The sequence below is a fragment of the Cydia pomonella genome, chromosome 3 (assembly GCF_033807575.1).
Source record: "Cydia pomonella isolate Wapato2018A chromosome 3, ilCydPomo1, whole genome shotgun sequence".
Classification (NCBI taxonomy): Eukaryota; Metazoa; Arthropoda; class Insecta; order Lepidoptera; family Tortricidae; genus Cydia; species Cydia pomonella.
Window position 1 is genome coordinate 11,242,284 of NC_084705.1, and position 16,349 is coordinate 11,258,632.

General features: G+C 35.2%; 1 protein-coding gene across 3 annotated transcripts in view; it reads right to left on the reverse strand.

The window, feature by feature from the left end:
• Positions 1–7,947, reverse strand: part of LOC133516056 (tachykinin-like peptides receptor 86C) — a 74,625-nt gene extending 66,678 nt beyond the window's left edge. For all 3 annotated transcript variants that reach the window (XM_061848773.1, XM_061848772.1, XM_061848771.1), the window contains exon 1: positions 6,172–7,947. The gene's annotated coding sequence lies outside the window, so the exon portion shown is untranslated. The remainder of the gene's footprint in view (positions 1–6,171) is intronic.
• Between the last annotated feature and the right edge of the window lie 8,402 nt (positions 7,948–16,349).

Genomic DNA, 16,349 nt, shown 5'->3' on the forward strand with positions numbered 1-16,349 from the left:
TTAACTAAGCATTCCTGGTAATATTTAGAAACTAAAATGTCATATAAAATTTTCTGGATTAGGCCTAGTTTCAGAGATAATTAAATGTTTTTCGAAATCATTATTTCGCTATAAGTCGGTACAAAACACATTTTTGACTGCGGTATTGCCACTTTGAGGTCTAGTCTGGACATACCTATTGATTGACATCGAAAAATTAAAAAATAGTATCCCAAATAAAAAAAAAACTTTTTAGTTAATTTTAGGTTATGTATCAATAAAATTTGCGTTTTATGTACAGGAGTGTTCAAAAAAGGGAAAAAAAAACAAAAAAAGTCATATAACAGTTTTTTGCTTCTGTTGCCATCAGGAATGCACCGTTAAAATCTCTCGCAATGCTCACGGGCACCTTGTATTATAACATACGTCAAGGTTGAAAACAAAATCGATGGAAAAAAAACTGGTCAAGTGCGAGTTCGTTTTATTCGCGCATTGAGGGTTCCGTACAAACTTTGAATTATCCTGTGTAACTATAAAGGCGAAAAACTTTTTATCAGAAGTGCCTACTTATACAAGTATGATTGTGTACAGCGCCTTCTATCGGCACATTGTCTAACTAATTTGCGCGATGATTTGCGCGATGTAATTGCACGTATGTTAAGGTTTTAAAGGGATAATTTTCGATCATGTGAACCGATTTCAAAAATTGTTCTTTTATTTGAAAAAAGGTGTCTTTAATGTAATCTCTTAGATGTTTTAATTGTAATAATAAACACACGTAAACTTGGTTAAATTGCAAACTGAATTCAGAAATGTTTTTTGTTAATTAAAAAGTTATCAAGACGTCTTATTATACCTACTTTTCCTGTAAAATTTATAGCAATGTTAATATTATGTAAAAAAAATCGTAATTTTTATTCGGTAAGCTTCGGAGATAAGGGAGGGGTGATGGTAATTTATTGTCACATTTTCCTTCATAACACGTTTTTTTTCACTACAAAAAAAAAAGAAAAAAGTTTTGGAATTTGCGATTTGATTTATTTTGAACTTGATGCATGGCTGTCGAAAAAGATTGTAAGACTCATTTGATAGTTCGTTTTCGTTGACTTTTTTTCAAAGTATGTTGCACCAATTATATTGTATTGATTTTTGGTATTGATTTATGGTAGTAGCTAATACTATTTGCAGTTTATGTGATTTTTAGTATTGTGATCCATAGGTGTACCTTTGCAAATACTTGTTGAAAAGAGCTGTCAAAAAAATCACTGACATTTTAATCATTATTTTATCGGGGATTTAAATATTTTAAAAAATCTGAGTTATACTCCTACTCATTCTTTGTAGCTATGATTTGGTTTGATTGCTCTACCTTATATAGTTCATGAGAAAAACTTTGGAACTTTGAAAAATGTGTCCCCAAAATGACGTTTTTGACATTATCTCGATGACGATGACGGTTCAAGAAAGGGGGCTGAAAGTTAAGGTGTGTCTATATTATAAGATAGCCAACAAATGACATTATACAAATCCGATATTCGTCACAGGGGCCACTTCTCCTTCCTTAGCCTGCTAGACCCTTTTTTAGTCTGCCTGGGAGCGCAGTATAAACTCAGAATTTGGAAAAAGTCTAATAACTTATTTCAGAAAAGACTGAATTTAGTTTTTTTTTTGAGCTTATTACATCGTGTATTTCGAACACTTCGTTTGTCTGTAACAAAATCTGAATTATTATTGCATTGCCGATAATAGATCTGTTTTAAACTGTTTTTCGCGTTTATTTCGAAATCGATTTTTTTGCAGATACTCGTACTTTAATTTAGGGATTGCACGGCTGTATTATTTCTGGCTATATCAGAACGCTCAAATACAATCCTTTCTCGTAAACATGTAAAATATTAAAAGATCAGACAAACCATGACCACTAACTATTAAAAAGTACCTATTGTTCTTTACCACATACATCTAAGCTACGGACGTAGAGCTACGTCGTAGCCGATTACATGGTTTTTCCCGGTATGTAGCAAGCATTTTTCGTAGAGGAAAAACGAGACACAATGATATAATCAGCGCTGAATCGGTAAAAAGGATTTCTCGGTTAAACAATCATCGTCATATCAATTTCTATATTTTAAGACAACTTGCGTAAAAACAAAAATAGGTAGGTAGGTAAGAACACGCCATTTGATAATAAACCTTCGTCATAATAATTAATATGATATCGACGTGATACGAACCGTATCACGCAAGCCATTAGGCGATGAGCCTTAAATTGTCGCTTAAAAACGTTTCATGAATTTATCGCCGTAGTGTCAGTCTATGGTCGCTACCGGCAATGGCAACTTTGTTTTGTTTCCTTAAATATATTTACCAACTGTTTACATTGTCTTTACTGAGATTTTAGTGAACGGATTTATTTTTTTATCAATTGGATATTTTAAAGTCGTCAGTACCTTATCCTATTGTATGTACAAATTTTCAGAGCAATCTAGCTAGAATCGTTTTAAAAAGAGAGCTTCACTACGTTTGCATGGAGAACTGAGCTTGCTGGGGACGCTTAATACTGCATAAACGTATCGCCATTTTGTTAATTTCCAAAACCTGAATTTGAAAAAATATCCATATTTTTAACATTCGAACGACACACGAATAATATCTACGAGAATCGGTTGAAGTATGCGTTGAAGTATACAAATAAAACCCTTTCACTATTTTTTTTTTGCTTATGAAACTTGTACTCGTAACTTGACTGCTGTTCCCTAATTGTAGTTTCACTGGAGTTCAAAAGAAATAGCAAATAATGTACCTAAACGATATGACATACATATTTCGTTAGCATTTGACATAGGTACCATCAGGTTCCAATTTGCATGTTCAATTTATGAATGATTTCATTCATAACTTGTCCATGCACTTTTGAACCCTACTGTACCTATAACCTAAAATTCTTATGTAGGTTGTTTACACTGAAATATTAATAAAAACACTTAATTTCTCTTCTTCAACATCTTAAAAGTTTATGAGACTGCTAGTTTAACAGTCCAGACGCGGTTTATTTATTTAGTATAAATTTTAATTTTGACACTTGGAGAGACTTTACACCTCCAAATTTTATTAATATTAGTACTCTGACATTGGGGACCTTTTACATCTCCAGATTTAATGTATAATAACCATAGAGACTATACATCTCTATTGTATTGTAGTAATTATTTATTTTAAGATTATTATAATGTAATGTTTACCCAGGTATTGGCTGTTGTATTTATAAATGTTGTTATGTATTTTTATGTCACTATATGATGTTACTATAATGTTGTACTAACTTGTAAAAGAGCCCTTGAGGCCTACTTGCAGAATAATTTTTTTAATTTGAATAACTAAAAATTGTATTAGACAATAAAATATTTAAGTAGATTAACTGTTGTCAGGACCGGGATAAGTGTGATGATGAACTGTTATATAGATAAGTTCATGGTTGTCCTTAAAAAGTGCGAGATTACGAAGTAATTAAGGTAAATTGGTTTCTATACATTATTTGCAATTTCTGTTGAACTTCACTTTAGGTAATAGTACATTATTGCAGAGACCGGGAAATAGCAATTCGTGGATAAGTTTCGTAAGAAGACGGATTGTATTTGTATTTGCTGTTCCAATCGAGGCATATATAGTGCATTTCTCCAAACATGCGAGGAAATAAAGTAAAATAATCATCAACCAGCACTCAAATCGAACCTTGACATCAAAAACGTCAAAAACAATTTCCCTCATTAAATTTTTTAAAAAGTTAAAGGCACAACTTATTCTGTCATTCAGTATCATTCAATATTCGTTCATTCAATATAATTGTGCAATATAAGCTGTCTGTGCACGCACGAGATCCTTAAAAAAATATAAAAGTTATATAGTCTTTGATTTTATTAAGCAGTAATCGCACGATCATACACGACGGTCATGTAAGAACGAGACATGACACAGCTTGAAATGATGCTGACCGGATAGTGTAGACGCGGCGCGCGGCTATAATAATAGGCTGTTTGGGTTTTTCTTAGTGGGCACGCACGTATCCACTTTAAAAAGTGAAAAAACAATACAGTAATAACTTCCCGTCCGCTAAAATACGACAGTAAGGGTTTGTTTTTTTTTTTATTTTAGTTTGACCATAATGAGGACCTTCTCGTATTATTTTTGCTACAATAAGGTGAACTTTTCCAAGCATATTGGAGAAAAACACTTTTCTCAAACTTGTAATGAAATGTTGACATGACTTACTTCAAATTAGGTCCGGAAATACTACATATCAGTTGCGATGAGTGAAGATGATATGTAAAGGAATTTCATACAGCCTTACACACCTAGGCCTGTAAGGCAACCTTCTTCTGTTTTTTAACGTCAAATAATGGCACGTTTTGGCATTCAACTATAAAAAACTTATAAGCAAAATTATGCCAGTATGATTTTTTTAACTTTTTTGTCTTTTTTGTATTTTTTTTTCTTTTTTGTGTTTTTTAAATATTATTTCAAAGGTTCAAAGGGGAACAAAAATTTCATTATTTTTGCGCTACGACGCACGGTTTAGGAGATACAGCCCCAAAAAGTTTTATTTTTTTCAGTCATACAGAAATATTTATAGGGCTGTATCTCCTAAACCGTGCATCGTAGCGTAAAAATAATCAAATTTTCGTTCCCTTTTCGGTAACAACAAAAACACAAAAAAGAAAGAAAAAGAAAAGAAAAAAGCGTAATGGCGTGCGTGGTAGCGCCAAAATAATTATATTTTTGTTCCCCTTCAATACCCCACGCACTGAATAACCTATTACATTAGGACATGAAACAATCATCATCATCATCATCCTATTTTTTTTTTTTTATTATTTCATTGCAAGTTTGAGAAAAGCACTATACAAATCTCGGCGGGAAACGGGGTTGCTGGCCGCGTCTCCCTATCCGACCTCTTCGTTTCCCGTCCTCTATAGTAATGTACTATTCCTAAAGCTGTAAGCTGTGTATAGACATTCCATTTTTGAAATTTTTCAAAAATCATTTGCTTGTCTTATAAATAAATCAAACTGTAAAACACGCATTACGGATAAGTGATGATTTTCAGCGTCGGCGACTTCTGAGGTTAATAATTGTTTTGGTTTAGGTTCTTAGTTATGTTCGGCGTCATTTTCAACAAATTCAAACATGTAGACGTAGGTTTCATCTAAATCGGTTCAGCGGTTATTGGTTCCACAAATCTACACCTCCCTTTTCACTTTTAATGGATATTTTGGGATAAAAACTATCCTATGTTCTTCCCCGGGTTTCATCTCTGTACTAAATTTCATCAAAATCTGTTCAGCAGTTATTGATTCCCCATACAAATTTCTTCCTCCTTTTTCACATCGTCAAGGGATGATTTTTGGGATAAAAATTATTCCATGTTCTTCCCGGGGACTCAAACTAAAGATAGTTGACCGAATTTTAACTAAATTGGTTTAGCGATTTCAGCGTAAATGATATAGATATAAAGTTGAGAGCAGCAGTAACACAAATTATAATGCAAAAATGTCATAAGCTTTAAAATGACTAATCAAAACAAGTCTCATCTTTATCGCGTCGCGTGGACAAAGCGCCTGTCTTTTTATAATGAAATTCAAAAGAAAATATTTTATGTTGTATTTAAACAATGTTTAAATAAATCTGAAAAAATATGAAATAAAATATCCCAAAAAGAGTGATTTGATATAAATTGACCATATTAATTAGAATGTAATAATGAAGTCCCACAGTAAGCTCAATAAGGCTTGTCTTGAGGGTACTTAGACAACGATATATATAATATATAAATATTTATAAATACTTAAATACATAGAAAACACCCATGACTCAGGAACAAATATCCATGCTCATCACGCGAATAAATGCCTTTACAAGGATTTGAACCCGGGACCATCGGCTTCATAGGCAGGGTCACTACCCACTAGGCCAGACCGGTCGTCAAATGCCAAACCTTTACAAAAATGTCCTTGTCTTAAATTAATACACTTATCACAAGATGTATATAGGTGTTATGTCTAAAAGTTTGAATTCTTGACAACTTTTGACCAACATTATCAAGATTTTTTAATTATTATACACGGTTTATTTCACAAATGTGCATTAATCTTGCTTTTTGTAAATTTGTTAAACATGAAAAAAAAATGTGTTTACTTTATATTGTAAAAGCGCCAAAACGGGGCGGATTCCCTTACACGTGATGGTCTGACCGCGCGCGGCTCTTGACTGACGCGGCCGCTGTCTCTGTGGGAGCTTCTAAGCGTTTTTATTAAAAACCAGTCAACTGCTCCGAACCGATGCTTAGAGATTTTCTCATTTGCCTTTAAGGTCGCCACTAAGAAGAGAAAAGTCCTACAATAAACGAATGTTTTAATTGTTTTTAAAAAGGGTAAGGACATATCGCTTGGCTAAAAACGGTGCCTACAGACTGGTTTAAGCAATCACTTTCGAAATAATACGTGAAAATAACTAATATTATTTTCTCAAGAGATTTAGGTATAGGTAAACTTATAAATGAAATATTTGAGTTAAGCCTTATTAATGTTTATAGGGTTTTTCAGACATATTTTAGACTGGTGAGTGGTAATTCTGTAAAACACCCTAATTTATTGACTGAACTTTATTACAAGGTTAATCCTTGAGCTGGAAAAATGAGGAATGGTAATTTTTTACTGTAAGATCTTAGGAGAAATAATAAAACTGTTCCTGTTTGCATTACCTACTTAATAATGATTAAAATGAAAGGTTGCAAGTTCGTTCGTTAATAATTTTAATATAAAAAAAATTAAATTAGATTTTCTTGGTTTATTAGGTATGACCATAAAAAATAGTCTAGAGTCCATCTAAGCTAGTTCGCTAGTACACTGATTTTAACAGAACAAACTAGGTAAACTTCATATTCATATTATCATAGAAATTTAACGTTTATGATGACATTTTCACACTTTGTCCCTTAGCAAATGCCATGCAAAGTTAGCTTAGTTCGACTAGGGAAGAATTAAAAATGTACGTACAGATATGTCAATCTCAAAGTAAATCTGTGTATAAAGTGCGGGAAATATTGCAAAGATGTGCCTACCGGAGATCTGTCCGCCAAATAGCTAATGTTTCCTGCGGCTGTAACACGTTTGCATTTTTATCACTTGTCACTATGCTTGTCACATTCTAACAAGTACGTAAGTACGAAAGTGACAGGCATAGTGATAAGTGATAAAAATGCGACCGTGCTACAGTCGCTGTAGGTATGGATATGTCGGATATCATGGTCGTTCTTGTCTACCTAGGTGTCAGCGTGATAAATTGGTGTCCGTCACTTTCACTCGCGCGGTGTTGAAAAGCGACGGTTATTTTATCACGTGGATTTAGCCTTCCATACATTGCCCGCAGATTTATTATGGATTTACCCACGTGATAAAAACATAGCAACATTTTTTAGATATGACACATATTTTACAGACTTAATTGTTTAAATTTTAATTCTAGGCAAAATACATATGTCATTAAAATTAATAATAAAAACTATAAGGAAACTAAAATTAAGATATGACTAAATTAAATCTAAAAGTCACATACACAATTAAATAAAATACTTGTCACATTTTAACACCACGTCACTGAAATAAACACATTGGCACATAATTACCAATATTTAAAAATAATAATTCCATGGCGGGAAAAAAATTGACAATTACAGTTCAATCATCAACCTTCAAAGTATTAATGGTGAAAATATTATTTTCCTAGCTTTATGCATTTTAAAGTTTTCGACCATGAAAATTGAGAACAGGAGATTGATCGTGCACAAATACTTCGAAAATTCTTATCGATCCCGGACAAAGACAGCTAAGTCGCTTAAGATGCTAAAAGCTAGTATTTGTAGGGTCATAAAACGTTACAAGGAGACTCTATCAGCCGACAGGAAAACACAAACAGGTCTGGGACAAATAACAAGATTTTGAGAAAAAAGTCCCAAGGTCACTCAAACAAAAATCAGGACGGTCTAATTACGATTTATCCCAAAAATTCAAAGAAACTTCTAGAAAGATAAAGATGATTCACCTCAGAGGTGGCTATAAGAGCTATCGAGCAATAAAAGCAACAAATCGGACTGTTAAACAGATCCGACAAGCTAAAACACTAGCTCGACTATTGTATTGACAAAATTCGAAGGTTGCTTGTTGTTGGACGACAAGACGTATGTAAAACTCGATTTTAATCAACTACTCGGTTCGAAGTTTTATATGGCCAATAATAGAGGTAATTTACCCGAAAAATATAAGTTCGTGAAACTTGACAAGTTCGCAAAAAAACATATGATATGGCAAGGAATTTATAATTGCGGTTGTAAGACGAAATGTTTTATAACATAGTCAACAATGAAGTCGGACCTTTATAATATTAAAGAGTGCTTAGAGAAATGAGTATTGGCATTTATTAGAACCCATAACGGTCCTGGGAAATGTTGGCCAGATTAAGCCAGCTGCCACTACTCAAAAAAACTTTTGGCATGGTATGATAATAATCAGGCCAATTACATACCCCGCGAGATCAATCCTTCGAATTGTCCCCAATTTCAATCTATCAAAAACTACTGGGCAATCATGAAAAAAAAATTTAAATAAGACTAGTCAAATTGTCCAGGGTATCAATTCATTGCGATCTACAAGAAATCAATACGCCAAAAATGTCGACAAAAGTATTGTACAGAAAATGACGGGGGTCCATTATGAAAACAGTTCGTAATTATTTACATAACAGAGATTTTTTTAAAATTTATATATATTTGAAAGCAAAATACATTACTATTTAAAATTCACCATTAATAACTTTCTTATTTAATTAACTTAAAAAAATAACAATCTTCTAGTGCGTACCAATTCTATATGAACTATGCTTTACGTTATATCAGCGATTTCGCGACGTTTTTGTAATGGAATTAGATGGTGTTTTTTACAAGTGCCTAGGTAGTCATTAGAGTGATACGGACTTTTAAGCTTAAAACTTAAGTGTTTCAAAAACTTTTTTTGAATGCGTTCAATCCTGTCAATGTACGTATCATAACAAGGATTATTATTAATGTTCTTCAATTTATTAGATGGATTAAGGTGCCGTTGGTTCAGAGAGCGTAGTTTTTGAAACCGCTTTTTTTAGATATTTGCCGATAAAATATTTAACAATCTTGAGGATTTTCTCTAGGGACTTCATCCATTCGAATCCTGATATTTTGAATTTCGCTCGATAGAATAAAATCATAGGTCTAAACTGCACCTTTTTTACCATTTATGCACTAAAGCTAAACATTATAATAGGTAATGCTTCTAAAAATGCGCAAATTTATTTTTCAGGGCGATTACTTTTTTTTACAACAAATTACGTACCTGGATAATCGCACACAAAAAATAACCATAAACGGCTTTGAATCTCGAGCATCCCTTGTGCCATCTGGTTTAATCCAAGGATCTATACTAGGACCGTTGCTATATTCTTTGTTTATTAACGACATTAATAAATGCTTTTTGAACTGCAACTTTGCTTTGTTTGCAGACGATTTAAAAATTTACAAGGCTGTGAATGACCAAAGCGACTGCAAACTTATTCAGGATGATCTTAACCGCTTCCACGCCTACTGTCTAACCAACAAACTGTATTTAGCCTACGATAAGTGCGTACATATAACTTTTACAAAAAACAAATATAAAATATTAACAAGTTACAACATAGGAGGAGAACTTGTTCAAAGAGTAAACCATGTTAAGGATCTGGGGGTTACACTAGATGAAAAGCTTACTCTCTATCAACACGTCCATAAAATTACAACCAAAGCATATCAAATGCTGGGGTTCGTTCTTAGGGCAGCCAAACCTCTAAGAAAAAGCTCATCTTACTTGTTGTTATATAATTCCTTAGTCCGTCCCTACCTTGAATATGCATCACAAGTTTGGAACCCCCATTACACAATCTACAAAAACGCGATTGAAGCTGTTCAAAAACGATTCCTGAGAGCTCTTCATTATAGAATGGCCCATGCCCCATTGTCATACGGCAAGCTCCTTGAACGGTACAAACTTAAGAGTCTGACTAGCAGACGGAACGCCCAAGACGCTATTGCCTTATTCAATATATGTAGGGGTCATTATAACTGTCCCGAACTGCTAGAACATATTGGTTTCCGTGCTCCAACCCTCGTTTTCGTGTTCGTGCGCGAACACGAACTGCATCCCTGTTCGCGGTGCCTGCTGCGTCGAGTAACGCCGGAGTCCGTGCCCCGCTTCGCAGAATGTGTCAAATGTACAATAACGACCTAGTCTCGGTTGACATTTTTAACAATAGTCGTGCAAATTTCAAACTTAAAGTAAATTTACTGTTATGAAGCATTACGTACTTCCGAAGTTCATATTAATTTAAGTAGGAACTTTTGGCCCAATATAAACTTAGTCTTATATTTAACATTGTATATGTGTAGTCCCTCGTTTTGCTTTTTAATGTTATATATGTTTGAATCTTGTCAGCACTGTAACTACTAATATTATCGTCAGTGTAATAATATTAGTTTAGTACCTATTTTACTAACATTTTATACCTCAATCCGAAGGCAATGCCACTTATAAATTATTAGTTTATAAATCCTAGTGGGAATTGTCTCAGGATGTAGGTTGCACTTATAATGTAAAAACCAATATCCTCTTTTCTGTATCATCTGCCTATGTCTGTTTTTTTTCCCCAATAAAGAAAATAAAATAAAATAAAATTAAAATTCAAAAGCTTGATAACCGCGGTCCCGAGCACGACATCCATCTCGCTCACGCTTACTCTCAGTGAGAGTGAGAGAAGAACATATTTCTATGGGGCCTTAAGGTACGTGACTTGGCTTGCGGTCGTATGCTTCTAAATCGTCGCATTATATACGCGGAGCGGATGTGTCGTATTTGGTAACAATTTTGTAATTGAATAACACGACGTCGTAAATCTATATAAATTTGGCGACCATCTTTCCATGCTAACTAATTTCAGGATTATAAAACTAGTAAATCTCTCCGTACCTCCGTTTAAGTACTCTAAATATGTTAACCGCGTTAGATATAGTGTAGTGATATCCGAGTTAGTAGATAGACCTACACGCCAATTCGAACGTACACTGACATCATTTCGCTCGTACTTATAACTAAATAATATGATCCAATATCATTCTGACGTCAGTGTACGTTCGAGTTCACCTGTTAGGTTAGTACCTAATTGATAATTATCAAGCCTCTGAGTATATAAAGTTTTCTTTTCCAGCGAGCAGAAAAGCGTCTACAGATTTTTTAAAATTTCGGGGGGTTGGTGGTGGGTGGGAGGGAGGAAAAAATCGAGTAGATCGTGGATTTGGTCTGCCGCACGCTATCCAAACGTGTTACCTTCGAATGCTGTTACATTAATTTTAACCGTATCAATTTTTTTTTCATTATAGAGACAGAAAAATACATCATCATCATCATCAGGACTAAGTATGCCCGGTATGTCGGACTCAAATGTTCAATACCGACTAAAACCCTCATGTTTCCCTGGCTTCTGCTTCCCTCATGGATACCGCCGTTAGGCATTACTTCGCGGGGAGAGGATCTAGCTGTTGCTCTTCCTTCTGGTAGTGGAAGTCACTGCTTTATTCCTTCTAAGGGTTTTTGTTTTTGGCTCTCTTCCTTTCTGTGGAACGAGGATCTTGAAGTACTTTGGTCGCGAAAGTACTATTCGCGTCCCAAGCGACCTTTGATAAAACATTGTGCCTACCAGTGTCTCTGGTTGACTTGCCTTTTCGAGAGACAGTCTCCAGGTCATTGTCATTACGCATCGAGTTGAAATAGGGGGACAAAAAGAACACGTTCCACATCTTAAGGGACTTATGAGCAGGACGTACACTCCGGGGAATCATCATGTTTGAAGCAATGAAGATATGCTCGGAAGCAGCCGTCTCCCGTTTTGATTTCCTACGGCATCCACCCAGATGGATATTCCATAGGTCAGCACTAACCTAACTACTGATGATAGCAGTAATCTCCTACTCTGCTTCGTACCTCCAACATTCGGCATCAGCCGTGAAAGGCTAGCTCTCACTACTGAAGCTTTGGTGCTCACGTGTTCCACCTGTTGCTTGAAGTTCAGTCGGGTATCAAGCATCACTCCCAGATATCGAATGTGATGTGATTTCTTGCTCTCCGGCTTCCAGCCTGATGATTTCCACCACCACTTTCTTTCTACTGGTGATTAGCACTGCCTCGGTTTTATGTTTGGCTAGTTGCAAGTTCATCGTTTCCATCCAATGATTTATCCAACCATAAGTGATGTCGACGGCCACATTATCTGTTTGAGATGCTTTGCGACGATCAGTAAGGCTTTCGTCTTTCGTGATTCTCGTTTTGTGAAACTGCAGTGGCGATGGGAGTACTAAAAATGGAACTACTAATTCGCCATGTTATGTAATATGTGACCCGAGCAACGACTCCACACTACCAATTCTTTAAAAAATATTCAAGTAGTAAGTAATTTAGCTGTTTTCGAGAACTTTTTCTCGGGGATTCATAAGGTTTTCAATTTTGTTAATGCTGAGTTATGTAATTCAGCGTATTTACGGTTTAAATTACACGACGTTAGACAGCCTCAAGCCAGCCTTAGATTCAAGCATCCCTTCCTAGTGTATTGTCATAGCCATAGCATACTGCACGAATCGAAACAAACGAGTACAGTGACCACATTTTTTATTTTTGATGGATAAAAATGTCAAAAAAGCTTGTAAAAAAGGACCACTTTTTTTCAAAGTGTGTTGTACTGCTGATCTATAATGACATACTCGTATTCAAATATGGCTAACTGCTCAAAAATAACCCTGTATTTTCTCTTAGTGGTACGGTCACGTCTGAAAATATCGATACGAAAAAAGTGCCAAATATATATACACGTCTTTATTGCCCATATATTAAGGTAGTGTATACATATTTTTGGCACATTCATATCGATATTTTCAGACGTTTTGTCATTCATTCATCGTTACTTCTGTTCTACTCATTTCCTCAAAGGTTAACTGGAAGAGATCCCATACAGGGATAAGTTCGCCTTTGTTGTATTTAATTTAATCTGTAACTGTGTTTTTATTTATATGTACAATAAAGTATATACATACATATATACACACGAATTAGGCAAGTATCTTACAGTCGGTTTAATGCATGTTCAAATCCGGCCTGACTTCACGTGTCGGTCCTGGGGACTGATTTTTGAATTTCGATCGCTCGATTACGTGTTCTCCCCAGTGCCGGATTAAGACATTTTGGTGCCCTAAGCATTTCTAGACCATGGTGCCCCCTCATCAAGATTTCATTGAATTTTCTTGGTAAATTGAGTGACGTTTATTGCCGCATTACGGCTGAGAGTAGAATTTTCAATCCGTCACATCATTTTATCACGGAAATTGACAGTACTGCAGCAGTAAAGTTCCAAGAGTAGGTAAGGTGAAGTGTAAGGAAATTCGAAGACCGTGCTTCGCACAAGTCCGTAGGCCAAGCCAACCATTGTCCAAGTGTAAGCGAAGACGTAAGACATAGGCCGTATTCCGCACAGGGTTTTGCAACCTCTAGAGCTTTCCTGCGAAGCTCATTAATGTGAGGGCAAAGGCCGAGCTTCAGTAGGGGCTTAACCATTGGCCATTGGTTCTTGTCAGAACAAGTACTTGTGTCTTGTTGTCAATGTCAGATAGTCGAAGGGAGTTAGTGTGTAGAAAATGGTACGTTAACCAATACAAGATATGTGGTAGAGATTCTTAATGAAGAATGTCGGCCCATACTAGTTCATATGGCCTATGGGGAGGGGGAGGGGCATAATATAGAAATAATTCTGTAATTGTAACCACCTACAAAATATAATACCAACTGCGACGACATATATAACTAATTAACTACACATTAATTTAATATTTAATATGAACGAAAAAATTTGTATTCATCCTGAATAGGTAGGTATTTAAGTACTCGTAAAATGGGTATAAACATTTGATAAATATTGGCTGTGTATTTCGTTTATGTCCTGTTTTTCTGTAAATAGGAATAGGCCGTTTGTCAATCGATTAGTCAATCGGCCATTTTGGCCGACTATAAATGTGGCCGATTACTTATAGTCGGCTTTCCCGACTAGTCGGTACATCCCTAGTTAAAATACATAATGCACGTTTACTAAACAACACGTGCATTACCAAGACGGCTAACGAAACTATGGGTTTCTAACGTCACTGGCTCTTAGAGTAAAAACATAGCTGACCTAGGTACATACCTCGTGTGCTCATCTTTCTTATTTTACTTTATCTCTTAAATACGCTTCATCGGGACAAAATGATTGATATGCGTCTTTACGAAGAGCGAGGCTCTTCGTATAGATACAAAGATGATTAAGGGTCGTACTCGCAAGTTGTTCACATATTATATTTATTCATTAAGGTATTTCAAATATTTCTCTTGATGTTTGATCATTTTAAGGACTGAAATGGTAAATTTTGATGGAATGTTGCATACCTCTGTATTCTCTCTTCTGTATTAGTAAATATTATGAAAGGAAGCTAATTAAAAAGGCTAGGAGTGTAAATGGAAGATACGCCCAGCCGCAAAGTTGTATGGTCACTTAATGATAAAAAATCGTTCATTACGTGTCCATGTAATTTTGCAGCTCCGTGTACTTAATTTATTTTCTTAGATGTTTATTAAAATATTTTTCATTTCTCATACTTTAAAAGTGGGTCATTGTTGTTCTATGAAGTGTGCAGAAAGTGATACATTTCTGTACACTTCATTCTGATATGTAACTCCCCATTCCATAAAAAAACAATACTTTTACCTAAATTTGTAAAAGAAGTACCTACCTACTATGTAAGTTTATACTGAGTCATGTTTTTTAACCCTTTTCCTGGCCCCACCAATCTGCAAGGTTTTCCCAAAAAATCCAAATATATTCCAATTAATCCAGCTTTGAAGATTCATTTGAAGACAAGTCACATTTCTAGAAACTGCAATCTAATTTGAACCTTAAATCGCAATGCTAAAGTTGAAATTGTAATGGCGCGTATGTGGTCGATAAATCGTACTTATCTGGAAAAGGGTTAATACAAATGTACTTTTCTCGGATATGAAATGAAAAGTAGAATTTTTAACTCGGCTCGGGTGAAAAGCACCATTTCAGTCTTGGACTATTGGCGCTCAAACGCAGTGAGTGAGAGACTACCTCGACAGTTATGTGTGCCTTTCACCCCTTTGTTAACAATCTACTATTGCCTGAGACCTGTTTTATTCCAGTACCCCTAGTGTAAATTTGATCGACATCATAACGTGACGAACGCGTTTGCGTTAAGTCTCATTTTGTATAGGATTTTGAGTTTCCAAAACGTCCCGCTTGGCGCGCTCTTTCTAAATCCAATACAAAATGAGACTAAACGTAAACGCGTACGTCACGTTTCGAAATCGAATTTATTTACACTAGGGGTACAGTAGTCGTTACACCTAAAGTCGTTACACATATACCTAGCAATATTTATTATACCCGAGCAACCCGCCCCGACTTCGCACGGGTAAACCTTAACAAATTATGCACGAGAATCACTCTATTGATAGGCGAAAACTGTATGAAAATCCCTTCAGAAGATTTTGAGTTTATCGCGAACATACATACAGATAGACGCGGTGGGAGACTTTGTTTTATAAGGTATACCTACTGTTTAGTTGAATGAATACATTAATAGTTACTGCTTGCGTATTAAATCTAAACCACTAAAATGGACTTACATTAAATAGAATATAGTACCTATATGTCCTTACTGGAATGCGAACAACTAAACACTGCGAGTGTTGTAATTTATTTGATTACACGTGGGTGAGAGCGGTGCTACCGATCTAATAGGTACAGTCAGCATCAATAGTAGCGGACGAAACAACGCGCCAAAAGTATTTGACATCCCGGATAACTTTTCCAAATATAGATAAATTTCTAAAATTGACGTTCAAAAGTATATCCTTTAAAGTCTAAGTTGTTCTATATTAAAAACATCTCTTGTTGTTAAGCTGTTACAGCATGGTAGATACTTATGAAGCGTTATTTGATCCGCTACTTTTGGTGCTAACTGTACACACAGCTGCAAATTTACATACCTACTTTATGAATGGAATTCATTAAGACGAAAGTGGAGGACCGGCGCGAAATCGCCTTTTCATACAAACGTAGTCCTCATTTTCCTCTCTGGGTAATCACATGATTGGAAATATCTTGACACAATTTGTTGTATATCAACCACAGCTATTTTAAGTTTTATCGAATATTAACTA